Source organism: Heterodontus francisci, unplaced genomic scaffold, assembly GCF_036365525.1.
Source record: "Heterodontus francisci isolate sHetFra1 unplaced genomic scaffold, sHetFra1.hap1 HAP1_SCAFFOLD_52, whole genome shotgun sequence".
Classification (NCBI taxonomy): domain Eukaryota; kingdom Metazoa; phylum Chordata; class Chondrichthyes; order Heterodontiformes; family Heterodontidae; genus Heterodontus; species Heterodontus francisci.
Genome location: NW_027141175.1, coordinates 2,457,200 through 2,479,100, shown reverse-complemented (window position 1 = coordinate 2,479,100; position 21,901 = coordinate 2,457,200). Strand labels below are relative to the sequence as shown.

Sequence of the window (21,901 nt, the reverse complement as noted above, 5' to 3'; positions counted from 1 at the left end):
TTCCAGCATTTTCTGTTTTTATTTCAGATTTCCAGTATCTGCAGTATTTTGCTTCTGTGTTACTTTGAAAGTTAAAACTGACCCACCTGTCTACAATTCACACTGGGGTCTCCCATGAAATGATTCTGTGTAATGTTGTTAGAATGAATGCAGACTCCGAGCACAGAGCTTCCTGTGGGGAATTGGGGATATGAAAACCAGCAGACTGCAGGAATTTCCACTGGGAGCACAAATTCACAAAATCTACCTTTTATATATCGATTCATTTTAATTGTCCTTCTGGAAAATTATTTTGAAGCAATTTAAACATTAACCCACAGCTCCATGACTGGGTCAATTATGAGGTCATCCTCTGACAGGTCATGTGACAGCTGGAGCCACAAGACATCAGAACCAGATTTGTGACTGGATTAAAACCCGGAATCCTGTCCCAATGGCTTTTCAAATAAAGCTGTTGCTGTTTGAAAACACAGCAGTTAAACTTTCTGCCTGACCATGAGGGGAGCGAGGGAGAAATTTACAAAACTCAATCCTTCAACAAAATAGTTCAAAAATCATTAATATCGAAATCATGTGAGGTTTTATATGCAGTAGAGAAACAAGCAGAATACAGAAAGTACAGAGGAGAGCTGAAAAAGGAAATGAGATCAGCAAGAGAATGTATGAGAAAAGATTAGCGGGTCACATAACTGGGAACACTGAAGTCTTTTACCAACATATGGACAGTCAATGAAAGGGTGGGTCAATTAGGAGATCCTGTGGAGGCAGAGGGTGTGGCTGTGGTACTAATTAAGTACATTTCATCTGTCATCACAAAATGAGCGGATGTTGCCAATGTCACAGTAAAGGAGGAGGAAGTGAGAAAATTGGACGGAATGAAAATAGATAAAGAGGAGACAATTATAAGGTTGGCAGCTCTCACAGTAGAAAAGTCACCCAGTTTGAATGGGCTGCATCCTGGGTTGTTGAGGGAGGTAAGGTTGGAAATAGCGGAGACTCGAACCACAATCTTTCAATCCTCCTTGAATATGGGAATGTTGCCAGAGGACTGGAGGAATCTCCTCAAGATTCCACATGAATCAGTGTCCATAATTCAACTTTACATATTTAAAACATGTTTACAAAAACAGTAGAAGTACTCTCATAACATAAAAGCAAAATACTGCAGATGCTGGAAATCTGAAACAAAAACAAAAATTGCTGGAAGCACTCAGCAGGTCTGGCAGCATCTGTGGAGAGAGAAACAGAATTAACGTTTCAGGTCAGTGATTAGGCACACTACAACCTGCCGGACTGAACATTAAATTCAATCATTTCAGAGCATGACGGACGCCCCCCCCCCCACCCCCCACACCCCCCAAACACACTTTTTTTTGTTTAGTTTTTTTTCTTTTTTATTTGGTTATTTTATTTCAGTTTTTTTTAGTTTGGTTAGTTTGTTTCTACTGTGTCTACCCATTGTTTCTGTTTTAAAAAAATGTTTAATGTGTGTGCTCGGAGTGCTTTGTGCATTACAGTCAATTCACACCTTCTCTGTCGTAACGCTTTGTCTTTCAGCACACCATTGAGCACTGTTCAGCACTGTTCGCCTTTGTTCCATGCCCTTCTGGTCAGTTATTCTCTGTGACCTTGTCCAATCAACACCTCTTTTGTTATCTCTTGCCCCACCCCCAGCTTTACTTGCTTAAAACCTTTTCATTTATAATATTTGTCAGCTGTGATGAAGGGTAACTGACTTGAAATGTTAACTCTACTTCTCTCTCTACACAGATGCTGCCAAAACCTGCTGAGTATTTCCAGCATATCCTGCTTTTACTCTCATAGCACAGTTAACCTGTTTTTTCTCTCTCTGTTCATATTCTGTCTCAGTGTTTGGATCTCTCACTGTTTCGATTGAGAATTGAGCTTGTATCAGTCCTGTGATGGACAGATCTGCTGAGTATTACCAGCATTTTCTGTTTTTTCTTCATTTCAGATCAGAATTTCTTATTGAAACACGGGGAATGCTGTTTCAACTGCTCCGGGGATACCTTCATGAGTTGCTGAAACATTCTAATTCCCATTCCCACACGGAACGAAGCCAGGCAGGAGGAGATACCTGTGACTCAATGATCAGACATTGCAGCTCATGAAGTGTGTTTTCTGATGGTCGATGGGTTCCTGTGTGAAGTTGACACGGGTTTGGTTTTTCTCCCTTAAACTTTGACCCTTCAGTTAGTTCTTTGTGTTCAGCTGTTTCAGGTGATGTTACTGAGTCAGGAATGTTGGTCAGGACAGTGCGAGAATTCCCTGTGATTCTTTCAATAACGCTGGGGAATCTTTAACATCCACCAACAGGGCCTCATTTAATTGTCACTTCAAAAACCTGCTGGCAATTATTGCTCAGGATTACACTCAGCTGGGACACTAAGGATATTCAATTAATGAAATCAGTACTTTAAACTGAGAGCAATAGTCCCTCCCACATCCTGATACCTTAGGATTTCTGAACTTTAATTACTGCTTCATTCCTTGGTTTGTGGGCTGGTTCACCACCTGTAGACATTTGAGACACTCACAGGCACTGGTAATCTCTAGGCTTAGAGTCATAGAATCATAGACAGGTTACAGCACAGAAGGAGGCCATTCAGCCCTTTGTGTCCATGCCAGCTCTCTGCAAGAAGAAGCCAGCTAGTCACACTCCCCCGCCTTTGCCTGTAACCCGGCATTTTCTTTTCTTCAGATAATTATTAAATTCTCTTTCAAAAGTCATGATTGAATCTGCCTCCACCACACTGTCAGGCAGTGCAATCCAGATCCTAACCAGTCGCTGCATAAAAAAGTTTTTCCTCATGTTGCCTCTGGTTCTTTGGCCTTTCACCTTAAATCTGTGCCCTCTGGTTCTTGACACTTCTGCCAATGAGAATAGTATCTCCCTATCTACTCTGTCCAAACCCTTCATGATTTTGAACACCTCTATCAAATCTCATCTCAACCTTCTCTTCCCAAAGAAGAACAACTCCAGATTCTCCAAAATAGTAGAAGGCTTTCTATTTCTACTGGAAAATGGGCAGAGAGAAAGAGTATGAGACAGAGTTCACAAGAGAGAGAAAAAAATGGGTATGTGTCTGTGAGAGAGAGCAAGACAGAGGGAGGGAGAGTAACTGACTGTGTGTGAGAGAGAACACAACCCAGTCCCAATATAATTGCTCTTTCTTGATACTATTCGATAAACTCAGACCCTGCCCAGATACCGACAGCTTCTCTCCCTCACTGCTGTTCCCCGCCCTGACTGTACAGAAATCCCCTCTCAAAGCTGCACATTAACACTGGTCTCACTGCTTTTCCCTGCCCTGATGGTGCAGAAATCCCCTCTCATAGCTGCACATTAACACTGGTCTCACTGCTGTTTCATTCCCTGACTGCACAGAAATCCCCTCTCATAGCTGCACCTTAACACTGGTCTCACTGCTGTTTCATTCCATGACTGTACAGAAATCCCCTCTCATAGCTGCACATTAACACTGGTCGCACTGCTGTTTCATTCCCTGACTGTGCAGAAATCCCCTCTCATAGAGGCACATTAACACTGGTCTCACTGCTGTTCCCTGCCCTGACTGTACAGAAATCCCCTCTCATAGCTGCACATTAACACTGGTCTCACTGCTGTTTCATTCCCTGACTGTACAGAAATCCCCTCTCATAGCTACACATTAACACTGGTCTCACTGCTGTTCCCTGCCCTGACTGTACAAAAATCCCCTCCCATAGCTGCACATTAACACTGGTCTCACTGCTGTTCCCTGCCCTGACGGTACATAAATCCCCTCTCATAACTGCACATTAACACTGGTCTCACTGCTGTTCCCTGCCCTGACGGTACAGAAATCCCCTCTCATAGCTGCACATTAACACTGGTCTCACTGCTGTTCCCTGCCCTGACGGTACAGAAATCCCCTCTCATAGCTGCACATTAACACTGGTCTCACTGCTGTTCCCTGCCCTGACTGTACATAAATCCCCTCTCATAGCTGCACATTAACACTGGTCTCACTGCTGTTTCATTCCCTGACTGTGCAGAAATCCCCTCTCATAGAGGCACATTAACACTGGTCTCACTGCTGTTCCCTGCCCTGACTGTACAGAAATCCCCTCTCATAGCTGCACATTAACACTGGTCTCACTGCTGTTTCATTCCCTGACTGGACAGAAATCCCCTCTCATAGCTACACATTAACACTGGTCTCACTGCTGTTCCATTCCCTGACTGTACAGAAATCCAATCTCATAACTGCACATTAACACTGGTCTCACTGCTGTTCCCTGCCCTGACTGTACAAAAATCCCCTCCCATAGCTGCACATTAACACTGGTCTCACTGCTGTTCCCTGCCCTGACTGTACAAAAGTCCCCTCTCATAGCTGCACATTAACACTGGTCTCACTGCTGTTTCATTCCCTGACTGTACAGAAATCCCCTCTCAAAGCTGCACATTAACACTGGTCTCACTGCTGTTCCATTCCCTGACTGTACAGAAATCCCCTCTCATAGCTGCACATTAACACAGGTCTCACTGCTGTTCCCTGCACTGACTGTACAAAAATCCCCTCCCATAGCTGCACATTAACACTGGTCTCACTGCTGTTCCCTGCTCTGACTGTACAGAAATCCCATCACCAAACTTGGAGGAGCGGCAAACAGTGAGGATGATATGAACTGCCTGCAACAGGACAGTGATAGGCTAGCAGAATGGGCAGACAGGTGGCAGATGGAATTTAATAGTGACAAGTGTGAGGTGATGTATTTTGGCATAAGGAATAGGGAGAGGCAATATATACTTAATGGCACAGTTCTAAAGCGTGTGCTGGAATAGAGGGACTTGGGGTTCATGTGCATCAATCTTTGAAGGTGGCAAGACATATTGCGAGAGTGGTTCGCAAAGCATATGGGATCTTGGGCTTGATAAATAGAGGCATTGAGTACAAAAGCAGGGAAGTTATGCTGAACCATTATGAAACTCTGGTTAAGCCCCAATTGGAGTGTTGCTTCCAGTTCTGCTCAGCAGACTTTAGAAAGAATGTGAGGGTCCTTGCGAGGACGCAGAGGCGATTTACCAGAATGGATCAAGGGCTGGGGGATTTTAGTTACAAGGTTAGGTTGGAAAAGCTAGGATTATTCTGCCTATCTCAAAGGAGATTGAGTGGAGAATTGATAGAGGTGTATAGCACCTTCAGAGAACAGGCCATCCTGGACTGGGTATTGTGTAATGAGAAAGGATTAGTTAACAATCTTGATGTGTGGGGTCCCTTGGGGAAGTGCGCCCATAATATGATAAAATTCTTCATGAAGATGGAGAGTGAGAGAGTTGATTCCGAGACTCGGGTCCTGAATCTAAACAAAGGAAACTATGAAGGTATGAGGCGGGAGTTGGCTATGATAGATTGGGGAACGTTACTTAAAGGGTTGACAGTATATCGGCAATGGCTAGCATTTAAAGAGCGCATGGATGAATTACAACAATTGTTCATTCCTGTCTGTGCAAAAGTAAAACAGGAAGGGTGGCTCAACTGTGGCTTACAAAAGAAATTAAGGAAAGTATTAGATCCAAGGAGGAGAAATATAAAATGGTCAGAACAAGCAGCAAACCTGACGATTGTGAGCAGTTTGGAATTTAGCAGAGGAGGACAAAAGGATTGATTAAGAAGGGGGAAATAGAGTATGAGAGTAAGCTAGCAGAGAACATAAAAACTGACTGTAAAAGCTTCTTTAGATATGTGTAGAGAAAAAGAGTAGTGAAGACAAATGTGGGTCCCTTACAGTCAGAAACGGGGGAATTTATAATGGGGAACAAAGAAATGGCAGACCAATTAAATACATACTTTGGATCTGTCTTCACAAAGGAGGATACAAATTACCTCCCAGAAATGTTGGGGAACATAGGGTCTAGTGAGAAGGAGGAACTGTATGAAATCAGTATTAGTGGGGAATGTTTGGGAAATTGATGGGATTGAAGGCCGATAAATCCCCAGGGCCTGATAATCTACATCCCAGAGTACTTAAGGAAGTGGCCCTTGAAATAGCAGATGCATTTCTGGTCTTTTTTCAAAATTCTATCGACTCTGGAACAGTTCCAATGGATTGGACGGTAGTTAATGCAACTCCATTATTTAAAAAAAGAGGCAGAAAGAAAACAGCGAATTATATACCGGTTAGCCTGACATCAGTCGTGGGGAAAATGCTGGAGTCCATTATAAAAGATGTAATAGCAGAGTGCAATAATAACTCGTCTCCACTCCGAGTATTTCTAAATCCCACACATTCACTAGAATGTGAACAATTATTTCCTGTTGTGTCTCTCTCAGATTTGTAAACTTCACTCTATTGGAGTGAGGTGACATCTACTGGCGGGAAGCAAGAACTGCAACCTAGCAGCAGAAACTCCACTGTCTGTCAGGGTGAAAGAAAGATTGCAATGTGAGGAAATAGCGAAGTGGTTTGATTGGGTAGATGGAGACATGATTCCACTTGTGGTGGTGTCTGAAGCAAAGGCCAGAAATACAAAATTGTCATTAATAAAAGAAATGAGGAATTCATGAAAAATGTAGTAACGTAGTGAATGGTTAGAATGTGGATAGAATAGAAAGTGAGATTGGATGGACAGAAGCAGTCTGAAAGGATGGCTGAAACAAAAGGTGAGTGCCCTGAAACGTTAACCGTGTTTTTCTCAGCACAGATGCTGCCAGAGCTGCTGAACATTTCCAGCACTCTCTGTTTTTATTTCAGCATTTGCAGGATGTTGCTTTGATCTGAAAAAAAATGGATGATTGGCTGGGGGGTTCCAGTGAAATTCCACAGCAGCGAATAAAACTTGGCCTGTCAGTGGCTCGTTAGTCTAGGGGTATGATTCTTGCTTAAGAAGTATGGTTAATTAACATGCGAGGGATCGGGGTTTAAGTCCCGGACGAGCCCTGGTCTGCTGGCATTTTTAGATTAAGGTTATCTATTGATTTCAGCCTTGCAGAAGGTGGAATTGACTTCCATACGGAGCTGGCTTGAGGACCAGACAACTGGATTCAAAGAGCTTGTCGACAAAATTGTAATTAACTAAATGTACAGATAGCCAAGTGGGAATATAAATTGACCTGAGTCCAAAAACAACAGGACTGGGTTCTGGACTGGAATGGAATGGAATTCTTCAGTGTTTCTGTTGTTTGGCTTGCATTGACTCATCGATTTTCTTGTTTTTCACTTTGTCGATGCCTTTGAATAATTGTGGACCCTTCTTCAGAGTGTCTTCTTTCACCAGGTAGTTCTGACCTCTGATGATGTTGATTGAAATCAGCTTCAATTCGCTGATAGTTTTGGAAGTGAGCAGATTTCATTTGCTTGAGTCTACAACATGGAACTCAGTCTGACATGTGGACCCATGGGAGGATTTGAATGCCACCCCTGCATTGGAGTTGCATCCATCCAATATGACACCGAGTAGAAGTGACAGTTCTGTCAGTCGAATATGAGACTTTTAATGGCAGGGTTGTGAGTTTGAGTGCCATTCTGTTTTTCCCTTTTTTAAGGCTTCATGAGCAGAGAGTACAGGGAGTGTTTGAAATGAGCAAGTCTCGCTTTGATTCAGGACTCTTACCTCTCAGCAGCATCTCACGATGAAAGATTGAATTTGATCTCATTTCATTCTCAGCTCGGGGTCTGTGCGGCTCAGTGACACTTCTGGCTGTCTCCCGCTTCACAATCCATCAGTACTGAGAAAGCAATGGGGAATATTACTCACATGTTGTGTTCTTTAATTTTTTGGAAAACTTGAATGTATGTATTTTCTTCCAAAACAAGGACACCAAGCCTCTGTTAATGTAGGGCTGAAATAGCTCAGTTGGGAGAGCGTTAGACTGAAGATCTAAAGGTCCCTGGTTCAATCCCAGGTTTCAGCAATTTTGCTTCCTCATGCGTCCCTTGCCTTGGTTCTGATTTTCCGGCTGCATAATTTACTTTGAAATTATTTACCAAGCACCAGTGGATTGAATTTGAGAAACAACACAGAGTCATTTCCAGCACAGAAGGTGGTCGTTTGGCCTATCATGTCCATGCTGGCTCTCCCCGGAGCAATCTAGTCAGTTCCACTCACCAGCTCGATCCCTTTCCTCCTGCAAGTTTCTTTCCTTCAGGTATCCATCCAATTTCCTTTTCAAATCATTGATTGTCTCTGCTTCCACCACACTCGTGGGCCAAGACATTACTACCCACAGCATCAAAAATTCCACCTCATCAAGGATGGGAAATACTTACACCTTCTATATTTAGCTTATTCTCTATTTCTATGAGAATAGACTGGCAGACAATATGAAAGGAAACCCAAAAATCTTCGAGCATCATGTAAATGATAAGTGGGTAGTAAGAGGTTGAGTCGGGCCGATTAGGAACAAAGAGGATAATGTATGCTTAGAGGTGCAGGGCAATGTTAATCTACTTAATGAGTACTTTGTATCAGTGATCACTAAGGAAGTGGAATTTGACAAAATATCAGTCGAAGTGAAGAGAGTAGAGGCAATGGAGAGGGTACAAATTGAGAGAGGGAGGTACTAAAAAGGCTGGCTGTGCTTAGGGTAGATAAATCACCTGGTCTGGATGGCTCACATCCCAGGTTGCGAAAGGAAATGCGGATGCAGATAATGGAAGAGTTTGCCATAATCTTACAATCTTCCCTGGATACGGGGGAGGTGCCAGGAGTAAACAGTGGCAAATGCGACGCCCTTATTCAAGAAAGGGTGTAAGGACAGTTTGGGTAACTACAGGCCAGTTAGATTAACAGCAGCGGTGGGTAAGGTTTTAGAAAGAATCATCAGGGTAAAAAAATCAACAGTCACTTGGAGAGGTTCGAGTTAATTAAGGAGAGTGAGCATGGATTTATAAATGGGAGTTCATGCTTGACTAATCTAACTGCATTTTTTGATGAACTAACAGAGCAGCTTGATGAAGGGAATGCAGTGGATGTTGTTTATATGGATTTTACGGAAGCGTTTGACAAGGTACCACATAAAAGGGCGGTTAACAAAATTGAGGTTCGTGGTATAGGAGGGTCAGTGTCCAATTGGATAGAAAATTGGTTTAAGGAGAGAAAACAGCGAGTCTTATTAAATGGTTCTTGGTCAGACTGGAGGATAGTCGACAGTGGTGTTCCCCAAGGGTCAGTGCTAGAACCACTGCTTTTTTTGCTAAAGGTAAGTGACTTGGATCTTGCAATACAGAGTAGAATCTCAAAATATGCCGATGACACCAGACTTGGAGGAGTGGCAAACAGTGAGGATGATATGAACTGCCTGCAACAGGACAATGATAGGCTAGCAGAATGGGCAGACAGGTGGCAGATGGAATTTAATAGTGACAAGTGTGAGGTGATGTATTTTGGCATAAGGAATAGGGAGAGGCAATATATACTTAATGGCACAGTTCTAAAGAGTGTGCTGGAATAGAGGGACTTGGGGTTCATGTGCATCAATCTTTGAAGGTGGCAAGACATATTGCGAGAGTGGTTAGCAAAGCATATGGGATCTTGGGCTTTATAAATAGAGGCATTGAGTACAAAGCAGGGAAGTTATGCTGAACCATTATAAAGCTCTGGTTAGGCCCCAGTTGGCGTGTTGCTTCCAGTTTTGCTTGCCACACCTAAGAAAGCATGTGAGGGTCCTTGAGAGGATGCAGAGGAAATTCACCAGAATGGATCCAGGGATGGAGGATTTTAGTTACAAGGTTAGGTTGGAAAAGCTAGGGTTGTTCTGCCTGTGTCAAAGGAGAGTGAGGGGAGAATTGATAGATGTGTTTTAGGCGATGACAGTTTAAAATAAGTTGGCAAGGAAACATTGTTCCCGTTAACTATTGGCACAAGGACTAGGGGACACAGATTGAAGGTTTTGGACAGGAGGTACAGGGGGAATGTGCGCAAGAACTTTTTTACACTGATTGGTGATGATCTGTAACTCGCTGCCCACGAGGGCGGTGGAAATGGAGACAATTGAGGATTACAAAAGGAATTTGAATGGGCACTTGAAGGAAATAATTTTACAGGGCTATGGAGATCGAGCAGACAAGTCATAACTCGTCTCCATTCCTAGTATTTCTAAGTCCCACACATTCAATATAATGTGAACAATTATTTCCTGTTGTGTCTCTCTCCGATTTGTAAACTTCACTGTATTGGAGTGAGGTGACATCTACTGGCAAGAAACAAGTACTGCCGTGATGAGATCAGCCATGATTGTATTGAATGGCAGAGCAGGCTCGAGTGGCTGACTTGCCGACTCCGGCTCCTCGTTCTTATGTTCATAGAATCATGCAGCACAGAAGGAGGCCATTCAGCCCCATTGTGCCTCTGCTGACTCTCTGACAAAAAGATGCAATTAGTCCAACCCCCTGCCTATTTCCCCATAATCCTGGAGAATTTCACTTTGAAATATTTGTCCAATTCCTTTATGAAAGTTATAATTGAATCTGTTTCCACCACCCTGTCAGACAATTCATTCCAAATCCGAATCAGTTACTGGGTAAAAAGATCTCTCCTCACCTCCCCTTGACATTTTTGGCCAATTATTTTAAACCTGTGTCCTCTGGTTACTGACCCCCAGGACAGTGGAAACAGTTTCTCCCTCTCTACCCTATGAAAATCCTTCATGATACTGAACACCTCTATTAAATCTTCCCTGAACATTCTCTACTCTGAGGAGAACAATCCCAGCTTCACCAGCCTGTCCAGAGAACTGACACCCCGCATCTCTGGTATCATTCTAGTAAATCTCCTCTGAACTGTCTCAGAAGCTTTGATGTCCTTTCTGAAGCCTGGTGCCCAGAACTGGACACATTACTCGAGCTGAGATCGAGCCAGCGACGCCCACATCCCACGAACGAATAAAAAAACGCTCCCTTACCAATCCCCAATTCTTAAGCATTTATAGACGCTCCCTGCCCAGTCCCCAAATCTTATTCATTTAGAAACGCTCCCTGCCCAGTCTCCAACTCGTATTCAATTATAGACACCCCCTGCCCAGTCCCCAGTTCTTATCCATTTACAGACGCTCCCTGACCAGTACCCAAATTTTATTCATTTAGAGACGCTCCCTGCCCAGTCCCCAATTCTTATCCATTTATGGACGCGGTTTCGGGAAGCCTCACCGGGAAAAGCTTCACCACCGCCATCCGCAGTGATACAGATGGGAGTGTTCCATGTTATTGTGGCCTGAGGCCCTGCTCCAGCTGTGTGAGCCCGCAAAGTCTTCTCGCACTTTGTGAATATCCCGCTCCAACTCCGAACCCGCAGCTTCAGCTGCTGACCGAGCTGTCTCTACTGCGCCTGCGCGCCCCACTCCTGTCACAGATAGGGCGGATTCTAGGCCGCTGAGCATTCTGGGTACCACACCTGTCATTAATTCTATTCTTTCAGCTGATAGGTTTTATTGCGTGCATTTCATGACCTGGTATCGTCGTGAGTGTTTTCTTTTGCACCTGTCAATGCCTGGGAGGATAGAGTCAGCTTCACTTTGTAGCCATGAGCTTCTGGTGTGAGAAAGTGGTGTTTAACTCAGTATATTTCAGTTTTTGGTCTGTGACTGTGGGTATTATTCAGTACCTGTTTGTTTCTGCTATTGCTCTGTGAGTTTCACCATATATCTTTCAACAACTTGTATGTGAGCATCAGCTTTTGTCGATATCTATCAGTTTCTGAGAAGTGAGAAAGGGTTTGATTTTATCCCTATCAGTTTCTGTTACATGCATGTGTCTTTAATCTGCACCTCCTCTGAGTGTGTCTTCGTCTCTGTACTTGTAGGTGAATATGTGTTTTGCTTTGTATCTCTCAGTCTTTGAAGTGTGAGCCTGGGTTTGTACCTAATTTCCTTTGTACCATGCAGTTGGGATATGAAAGAAAGATTTTTACACGTTACCTGCCAGCTGCTGCTACGTGACTGTGGGTTTCACACTGTATCTGTCAATTTCTTGTCTGGTAATGCGAAGTTTACAGTGTACCTGTCAGTTTCTAGTCTGGGACTGAGTTGGTTTTACTCTGTCCCTAGCATTCGCTGGTATGTTAGTGTGGGGTTTACATTGTCCCTGTCAGTTTCTTGTATGTGAGTGTTGATTTCACTCTGAAAAGAATCATAGATCATAGAATAGTTACAGAACAAAAGGAAGCCATTCAGCTCATTGTGCTTGTGCTGCTTCTCTGCACGAGCAACTCAGCTCATGCCACAGACTCATGTCTTCCATGAAAACATGCAATTTTTTCCACTTCAGATAATTATCTTATACCATTTTGAAAGCCATGGTTGAATCAGCCTCCATCACACTCTCAAGCAGTGCACATCAGATCTCAACCACTCGCTGTGCAAAAGAAGTTTTTCCTCATGTTGCCCTTGGTTCTTTTGCCATTCACCTTAAATCGGTGTCCTCTGGTTACAGAGCCATGAATAATATTCCCCATTGCTTTCTCAGCACTGATGGATTGTGAAGCAGGAGACAGCCAGAAGTCCCACTGAGCCGCACTGACCCCGAGCTGGGAATGAAATGAGATGAAGTTCAATCTTTCACAGCGAGACACTGCAGAGAGATAAGAGTCCCGAATCAAAGTGAGACTTTCTCATACTTTTGCTGAATTTCATTTCAAACACTCCTTGTACTCTCTGCTAATGAAGCCTTAAAAAAGGGAAAAACAAAATGGCACTCAAACTCACCACCCTGAAATTAAAAGTTTAATGTTTGACTGACTGAACTGTCACTTCTACTCGCTCTCTTATTGGATGGATGCAACTGTATTCTTCAACGCAGGGGTGGCATTCAAATTCTCCCATGGGTCCACATGTCAGACTGAGTTCCATGTTGTAGACTCAAGCAAAGGAAATCTGTTCAGTTCCAAAATTATCAGTGAGTTGAAGCTCATTACGATCATCATCATCAGAGGTCAGAACTACCTGGTGAAAGAAGACACTCTGAAGAAGGATCCACAATTATTCAAAGGCATCGACAAAATGAAAAACAAGAAAATCGATGAGTCAATGCAAGCCAAACAACAGAAACACTGAAGAATTCCATTCCATTCCAGTCCAGAACCCAGTCCTGTTGTTTTTGGGGTCATTTCACAATTACTGCAACAACTTTATATTCCCACTTGGCTATCTGCACATTTAGTTAATCAAGCTCTTTGAATCCAGCTCTCTGGTCCTCAAGCAGGCTCCATATGGAAATCAATTCCGCCTTCTGCAAGGCTGAAACCAACCAATGACCTTAAACTAAAAATGCCAAAGAAGAAGGGCTTGTCCAGGATTCGAACCCAGGATCTCTCACACATTAATTAATCACTCACCCTAAGCAAGAATCATACCCCTAGATCAACATGCCACTGATATCAGAACTTCCTTTTAGCTCCTGTGGAATTTCACTGGCAGCCAAAGCCGACCATCCATTTTTTTTTCAGAGCAAAGCAACATCCTGCAAATTCTGAAATAAAAACAGAAAGTGTTGGAAATGTTCAGAAGCTCTGGCAGCATCTGTGGAGAGAGAAACACAGTTAACGTTTCACGGCACTCACCTTTTGTTTCAGCCATCCTTTCAGACTGCTTCGTCCATCCAATCTCACTTTCTATTCTATCCACATTCCAACCATTCACTACGTTTCTACATTTTTCATGAATTCCTCATTTCTTTTATTAATGACAATTTTATATTTCTGGCCTTTGCTTTGGACTCCACCACAAGTGGAATCATGTCTCCATCAACCCAATCAAACCCATTCAAAATTTCCTCACATTGCAATGTTTCTTTCACCCTGACAGACCATGGAGTTTCTGCTGCTTGATTGCAGTTCTTGCTTCCTGCCAGCAGATGTCACCTCACTCCAGTAGAGTGAAGGTTGCAAATCTGAGAGCACACAAGAAGAAGTAACTGTTCACGTGACAGTGAACAGGTCCCTCTATTTCTGCACACTCTTTAGAACTGTGCCATTAAGTATATATTGCCTCTCCCTATTCCTTCTGCTAAAATGCATCACCTCACACTCGTCACTATTAAAATCCATCTGCACCTGTCTGCCCATTCTGCTAGCCTATCTGCAGGTGGTTCATTTCATCCTCACTGTTTGCCACTTCTCCACGTTTGGTGTTATCGGCATATTTTGAGATTCTACTCTATATTCCAAGATCCAAGTCATTTATCTGTAGCAAATAAAAAGCAGTGGTTCCAGCAGTGACCCTTGGGGAGCAGCACTGTCGACAACCTTCCAGTCTGAGAATGAACCATTTATTACGACTTGCTGTTTTCTGTCCTTAAGCCAATTTTCTATCCAATTGGACACTGACCCTCCTATTCCATGAACCTCAATGTTGTTAATCACCCTTTTATGTGTCGTTTCTTAAAATCCACATAAACAACATCCACTGCATGCCCTTCATAAACCTTCTCTGTTAGTTCATCAAAACATGCAGTTAGATTAGTCAAGCATGAACTCCCATGTATAAATCCATGCTCACTCTCCTTAATTAACTCAAACCTCTACAAGTGACTGTTGATTTTTTTCCCTGATTGTTCTTTCTAAAACCTTACCCACCACTGCTGTTAATCTAACTGGCCTGCAGTGAGCCGGACTGTCCTTACACCCTTTCTTGAATAAGGGTGTCACATTTGCCACTGTTTAATCCTCTGACACCTCCCCCGTATCCAGGGAAGATTGGAAGATTATAGCAAGCCCTTCTGTTATCTGCATCCACATTTCCTTTTGCAATCTGGGATGAAAGCCATCCGGACCAGGTAATTTATCTTCCTGACGCATAACCAGCCTTTTCAGTACCTCCCTCTCTCAATTTGTACCCTCTCCGTTGCCTCTACACTCTCCACTTCTACTGATATTTTGTCAAATTCCACTTCCTTAGTGATCATTGATACAAGGTACTTATTAACTAGATTAACATTGCCCTGCAGCTCTCAGTATATATTACCATCTTGGTCCCTAATGGGGCCCACTCCACCGCTTACTACCTGCTTATTATTTATATACTGCCCGAAGATTTTTGGGTTCCCTTTCATGTTGACTGCCATTCTATTCTCGTAGAGATAGAGAATAAGCTAAATAGAGAAGATGTAAATATTTCCCATCCTTGGGTGAGGTGGAATTTTTTAATGCTGTGAGTGGTAATGTCCTGACCCACGAGTGTGGTGGAAGTAGAGACAATCAATGATTTGAAAAAGAAATTGGATGGATACTTGAAGCAAAGGAACTTGCAGGAGGAAAGGGATCGAGCAGGTGAGTGGAACTGAGTATCTGGCTCCGATAATTGCTGCAGTCACTGCGATCCCCCTTAATTTTGCACAAGGTGACAATGTTTGCTTCACGCATGTTTTGAGCCCTTGTTGAGCTCGACTATGGAGGGCTCACTGTCCAGTTCCTCCATGACAGGGAAGTCTGGAATGGCACTGAGAGCTACTTCAATGACAATGTTCTCCGTTATGCTGAGTTCAAGGTAATGCTCCACTCACCTTTCCATCTGCTTGTTAGGTTCAGTGATGATCGTCCCTGTCTTTGTCTTCAAAAGGTGCTGATTTAGTTACTACTGGGCCCATTGCTTTCTGAATTCCTTCATACATCCCTCTAGCATCCCCAGATTCAGCAGCAGAGTTTTAACCAGTATTGATTGGTGCAGTGCTGAGCAGTTTTTTTATTTTTTATTTCGAAAATATACTTTATTCATAAAAATCTGTAAAAATTACATTGCCAAACAGTTTCCAAACCACACCAAAAAATACAAACATTGCAAAAGAGATCAGTTTCTTTCAATACTGTCATGAGTTTCTTCCCAACCCTTCTGTTTCACAATTGTCATGTCAATTACAGTTTTACATTTACAGCAATTGAGAATATTAACGATACAGTTCGAGGGGTTTCCCATGGATCCAGCCCCTCAGTCCAGCTTGGTGGGGGAACCTTACACTGTGGTCTTTCCCCATTGAGCCTTTGCTGCGGCTGCCCCAAGCCTTAGTGCGTCCCTCAGCACGTAGTCCTGGACCCTGGAATGTGCCAGTCTGCAACATTCGGCGGTGGACAACTCTTTGCGCTGGAAGACCAGCAAGTTTCGGGCAGACCAAAGGGCGTCTTTCACCGAATTGATAGCCCTCCAGCAGCAGTTGATGTTTGTCTCGGTGTGCGTCCCTGGGAACAGCCCGTAGAGCACAGACTCCTGTGTTACAGAGCTGCTTGGGATGAACCTTGACAAAAACCACTGCATCTCTTTCCACATCTGCTTTGCAAAGGCACATTCCAGGAGGAGGTGGGCGACCGTCTCTTCCCCACCACAGCCAACGCGGGGGCACTGTGCGGAGGGGGCGAGACTTCGGGTGTGCATGAAGGATCGGACGGGGGGGGGGCCCTTCTCACCACCAGCCAAGCTACGTCTTGGTGCTTGTTTGAAAGTTCTGGTGATGAGGCATTCCGCCAAATGACTTTGACGGTCTGCTCGGGGAACCATCCGACAGGATCCACCGTTTCCTTTTCCCGTAGGGCCTTGAGGACATTCCGTGCAGACCACTGCCTGATGGACTGGTGGTCAAAGGTGTTTTCCCGCTGAAACTGCTCCACGAAGGATAGGTGGTACGGCACCGCCCAACTGCACGGAGCGTTCCGCGGCAATGTGACCAGGCCCATCCTTCGCAACACCGGGGACAGATAGAACCTCAGCACGTAGTGACACTTGGAGTTTGCGTATTGGGGATCTACACACAGCTTGATGCAGCCGCACACGAAGGTGGTCATCAGGATGAGGGCCGCGTTGGGTACATTTTTCCCGCCCTTGTCCAGAGATTTGAACATCGTGTCCCTCCGGACCCGGTTCATTTTACATCCCCAGACGAAGCGGAAAATGGCTCGGGTGACTGCCACAGTGCAGGAGTGGGGTTTGGGCCAGACCTGCGCCACGTAGAGCAACAACGTGAGCGCCTCGCACCTGATGACCAGGTTCTTACCCACAATGGAGAGAGATCGCTGCCCCCACATGCCCAACTTTTGTCGTACCTTGGCTATTCGCTCCTCCCATGTTTTGGTGCACGCCCCGGCCCTTCCGAACCATACCCCCAGCACCTTCAGGTAGTCTGACCTGACGGTGAAGGGGACAAAGGATCGGTCAGCCCAGTTCCCAAAGAACGTGGCCTCGCTCTTGCCGTGGTTAACTTTGGCTCCCGAGGCCAGTTCGAACTGGTCGCAGATGCTCATCAGTCTGCGCACGGACAGCGGATCCGAGCAGAAAACGGCGACGTCATCCATGTACAGGGAGGTTTTGACCTGAGTGCCTCCGCTGCCTGTGATTGTCACCCCTCTTATGCTCGCATCCTTCCTAATAGACTCAGCAAAGGGTTCAATACAGCAAACAAACAAGACCCCGGACAGACGACAGCCCTGTCTGACTCCAGATTTGATCGGGAAACTTTCAGATTCCCACCCTTTGATTGAGACTGCGCTACTGATGTTTGTGTAGAGCAGTTGGATCCAATTGCAGATTCCCTCCCCAAACCCCATTTTGGAAAGCACGTCCATCATGTAGGTGTGCGATATCCTGTCAAAAGCCTTCTCCTGGTCCAGGCTGATGAGGCAGGTGTCCACCCTCCTGTCCCGTACGTAGGTGATCGTATCCCTGAGTAGCGCGAGACTATCAGAGATCTTCCTGCCGGGTACAGTACAGGTCTGATCGGGGTGAATCACCAACTCCAGAGCAGACTTGACTCGACTGGCTATGACTTTGGACAGAATCTTGTAATCAACATTGAGCAGTGAGATGGGCCGCCAATTTCTGATTTCTGCCCTCTCCCCCTTCTGCTTGTAAATGAGGGTGATGATGCCTTTTCTCATGGATTCTGACATGCTGCCGGCCAGGAGCATACTCTCGTATACTTCCAGCAGGTCCGGGCCGACCCAGTCCCACAGGGCCGAGTACAACTCGACCGGTAAGCCGTCGCTCCCGGGAGTTTTACTCGTCTCGAAAGACTCTATGGCCTTTATCAGCTCGTCCAGAGTTAGCGGCTTGTCCAGTCTCTCCCTCCTGCTGTCGTCTTGGACCTCTGTGATAGATGACAGGAAGGACTGGGAGGCTCTGCTGTCTGTGGGCTTCGCGTCATACAGTCCAGCATAAAAGGATTTGCTGATCCTGAGTATGTCGGACTGCGAAGACGTTACCGAGCCATCTTCTTCCTTCAGGCTGCTGATAACAGAGCTCTCTCTGTGTACCTTTTGGAAGAAGTAACGCTTTCACGTCTCATCCTGCTCGATGGAGCGGACTCTGGACCGGAAGATGATCTTGGAGGCCTCCTTGGCAAAGAGCGAGGCCTGCTGGCTCTTCACCTCTTGGAGGTCCTCCTTGACCTCGACCCCCATTGACTGCAACCGGAGTAGATTTTGCATAATTTTCTGGAGTCGGGACACTTCCCTCTGTCTCTCTCTCGCCTTCTGAACACCTTTGTGGATGAAGAACCTCTTGATGTTCTCCTTAATCGCTTCCCACCAGTGAACTGGAGACTCAAAGAGGGGTTTCACGGTCCTCCAACCATTGTAATCCCTTTTGAGTTCCTCAACGTTCTCTGGGGTCAGCAGTGTCGCATTGAGCTTCCACGTCCCTCTGCCAACTCGCTGGTCGTCCTGTAAGTGACAGTCGGCCAGTAAGAGGCAGTGGTCGGAGAAGAACACCGGCTTGACGTCGGTGGATCCGACCGTGACAGCACGGGACACAAACAGGAAGTCAATCCTGGAATGGGCAGACCCGTCCGATCTTGACCATGTGTATCTGCGCTGCGCTCCGTCTGCAGGTTTTCTGAAGGTTTGATGTTCCTGCATACCCATCGTATGCGCAAGCAGTTTCACGTTGGTTGGGCTCAAAAACCCCTCCTGATTTTTCATGCAGGGTTTGTGCCGCTCGGGTGACATCGGGGGGGTCTTGTAGGCAGAGAGGATTGGGTTGTCCTCAGCTGCTTCCATCTGTTCCTCCTCGAAAACATCACAGCTCCCGGTCTCCCGGAGCCCAGGTGCGCCAGACGTGTCTTTGCTCCCGGTGTCGCAGAGCTGAGATGCGTTGGCCACTTCGTTACGTGTGGGGCATTGGGGTTGGGGCACGCCGGGCCCATCACAGTTTCCAGTGCTCGGGGGCTGGGATGCTTTATCATCCATCTCGGAGTTCTGCCGCCTCTTTTGAAGGGGCTGTCGTTCCAGCATTTCCCCGTCCAGTGAAGAGGAGTTGTTGCAGTCTGATGCAGAAGAGAGCATCCTCTTGCCACTGGTTTGGGTGGTGGCTTTGGGATGTTTTTTCTTTGTGGTTTTCCTCTGGACCACTTGCCACTGACCTGTTTGTCCATCTGCTGCCTCCTCCTCCATTGATTCTGTCTGTGGAGTCGGGTTTTCCGGGCGCTGGGTAGGTGCTGGGTCGTTGGTTTCAGCCGCCTCCCCTTCCTTCTCAGGTTGAAGTTCCTCACTGCAGAGAAGGTTGCTGGTCTCCTTTCGAACAGCGGACGCCTTCGTCGAACCTTCTCCCGGCCTCTCCTTGGACCTTGCCGCCTGAGCATAGCTGAGGCAACGTTTGGGGCAGGTCTTGTAGAGATGGCCTGCCGCACCGCACAAGTTGCAACACTTAGTCTGCTTACAGTCCTTGGTCTGATGGCCTTCCTCTTTGCAGTTCTTGCAAACAACCGTGCTGCAGTTGGCTGCCATGTGACCAGATTTGCCACAGGTGCGGCAAACTCTGGGCTGCCCAGCGTAGACCAAGAAGCCTCGACTTCCCCCGATAGCGAAGCTGGAGGGAGGGTGGATGATGGCTCCACTGGGATCTACCTTCAAGGTCACCTTGACCTGCCGCTTGCTGGTCCAGATCCCAAAGGGGTCCTTGACATCAGTGCTGCTGCCGGCCACCTCGACGGACCTGGCGAGAAAGGTGAGTACATCCACCACCGGAACATGGGGGTTGTAGAGGTGAATCGTCACCACCCGGTCCCGTTGTGACGGAAGCATGAAGAGCGGCTCCGCTGTGAGGATCGACGGTCTAGATGCTGTTTGCTGGAGACTTGTTTGTAGTTCATGAGAGCTCTCCTCTTAGTTGCAGTAACTGACTCCATTTCAGTCCGATAAGCCTCAAACCAGTCAGCATTCCTCCCATCTCTTTTCCCATACACAGTGAGTGCAGAGTTATAGATGGTGGCGTGCAGATGATTCCACTTTGACACTGCACTAAGACCTTGAGCATTGTTGTCTGAAAGAGCCTGATCGAGGATGTTGAGGAACTCCTGGGTCCTTTCTGGGTCAGTGGTTCGGCAAGTGTTGATCAGAAGACGACCTTACTTCATGGATGGATGAAGCTTCCTTGGCTGAAGCCTGACCTTGTTACACACCAGGGAGTGGTCAGTGTCACAGTCAGCGCTGTGATAGCTGCGAGTGATGAGGACACTGCTGAGGGTGGTATGTCTGGTGATGATAAGGTCTAGCTGGTGCCAATGGCATGATCTCGGACGTCTCCAGGACACCTTGTGGCACTGCTTGACCTGGAAGTAGCTGTTCATCACACAGAATCCATGGTGACAGCATAGCTCCAGCAACCTCTGTACATTTTTGTTCATCTTGCAAATCCCCTGGTGCTCTATGCACATTGGCAAAGCTGTGTAGTCAGTATCCAAGCTTGTGTTGAAGTCTCCGAGAAGGTACAGTCCCTCAGTGCTGGGAATTCTACTGATGGCAGTGTCAAGTGTCACATAGAATTGATCCTTGACATCTGGGGTGGAGGTGAGTGTCGGGACATAGATGCACATGAGATTAACTGGGCCCACGCTTGTTGACAAGTGAAGGGTAAGAAGTCTCCCTGAGCCTACTGTGGGTGGTTCACTCATCTCAAGTAGCGTGTATTTTACTGTGAAACCCACTCCATGCTCATGAGTTGCCTCTTGGGCTTTCCCCTGCCAGAAGAAGGTGTAGTGTTTCTCTTTGAGGGATCCACTTTGAACGAGTCTAGTTTCTTGCAGCACAGCAATGTCCACATTGAGTCTTGTGAGTTCCTTGTCGGTCACAGCTGTCTTGTGTGTGTCATCAACCTGCAGAAGGTTGTCGGTAAGGCCAGGACACATGGTCCTCACATTCCAGCTTGTGATGCGAAGGACTGGTGTCTTCTGTGTTGAGTTTGTTTTTCTTGGTGCATAGATTATCAATGCGCCTGTTGAGAGATGACTCTCTAAGCTCCAAGCACCCATTGAAGCAAGCAGGTCATGGCTTCACAGCACCTAACTGACTGGGGGCTGCCCAGCTTGGAGTGAATGGTAGCTATCCAATGAGACACTAACAGCTCTCCCATTGTCCGAAGTAACCCCTAGCGCTCATACTCTACACCAATTGAATGAGAGCTTATAATCAGTAACTGTTTATTCCCGGGTTGTGCTCATGTTTAACCACGAAGCTGGAGTGTCCTCTCTGGGGCACAGGCCTGGGCAAACAGTATGGAGACCCTGAGCATCAGGACCCCCTCTCAGCATTGCTCGTATTGTCCAAAGGAAAGGAAAAACCAGTACTGTTTGTTACCAGCTCTGATGTAGGAGTTGCTGGAAAACTGCCTGATAAGTCACAGGTAACCGCCTCCAGGACTCCACTCCGGATATACTGTCCAGGTTTACTCCCTCAGCCTTCTTATTTATTTATTTAGAGATTCAGTACCGAAGCAGGCCCTTCCAGCCCACCGAGTCTGTACCGACCATCAACCACCCATTTATATTAATCCTACATTAATCCCATATTCCTACCACATCCCCTCAATTCCCCTACCACCTACCTACACTAGGGGCAATTTACAATGGCCAATTTACCTATCAACCTGCAAGTCTTTGGCTGTGGGAGGAAACCGGAGCACCCAGCGAAAACCCACGCGGTCAC

At 45.9% G+C, this 21,901-nt stretch overlaps 1 non-coding gene across 1 annotated transcript; it reads left to right on the top strand.

Moving 5' to 3' along the window:
* Nucleotides 1-7,849: 7,849 nt before the first annotated feature.
* On the top strand, nt 7,850-7,922 carry trnaf-gaa (transfer RNA phenylalanine (anticodon GAA)). The gene has a single exon. It is a non-coding gene; the product is annotated as a tRNA-Phe (tRNA).
* The last annotated feature ends 13,979 nt before the right edge of the window (nt 7,923-21,901 follow it).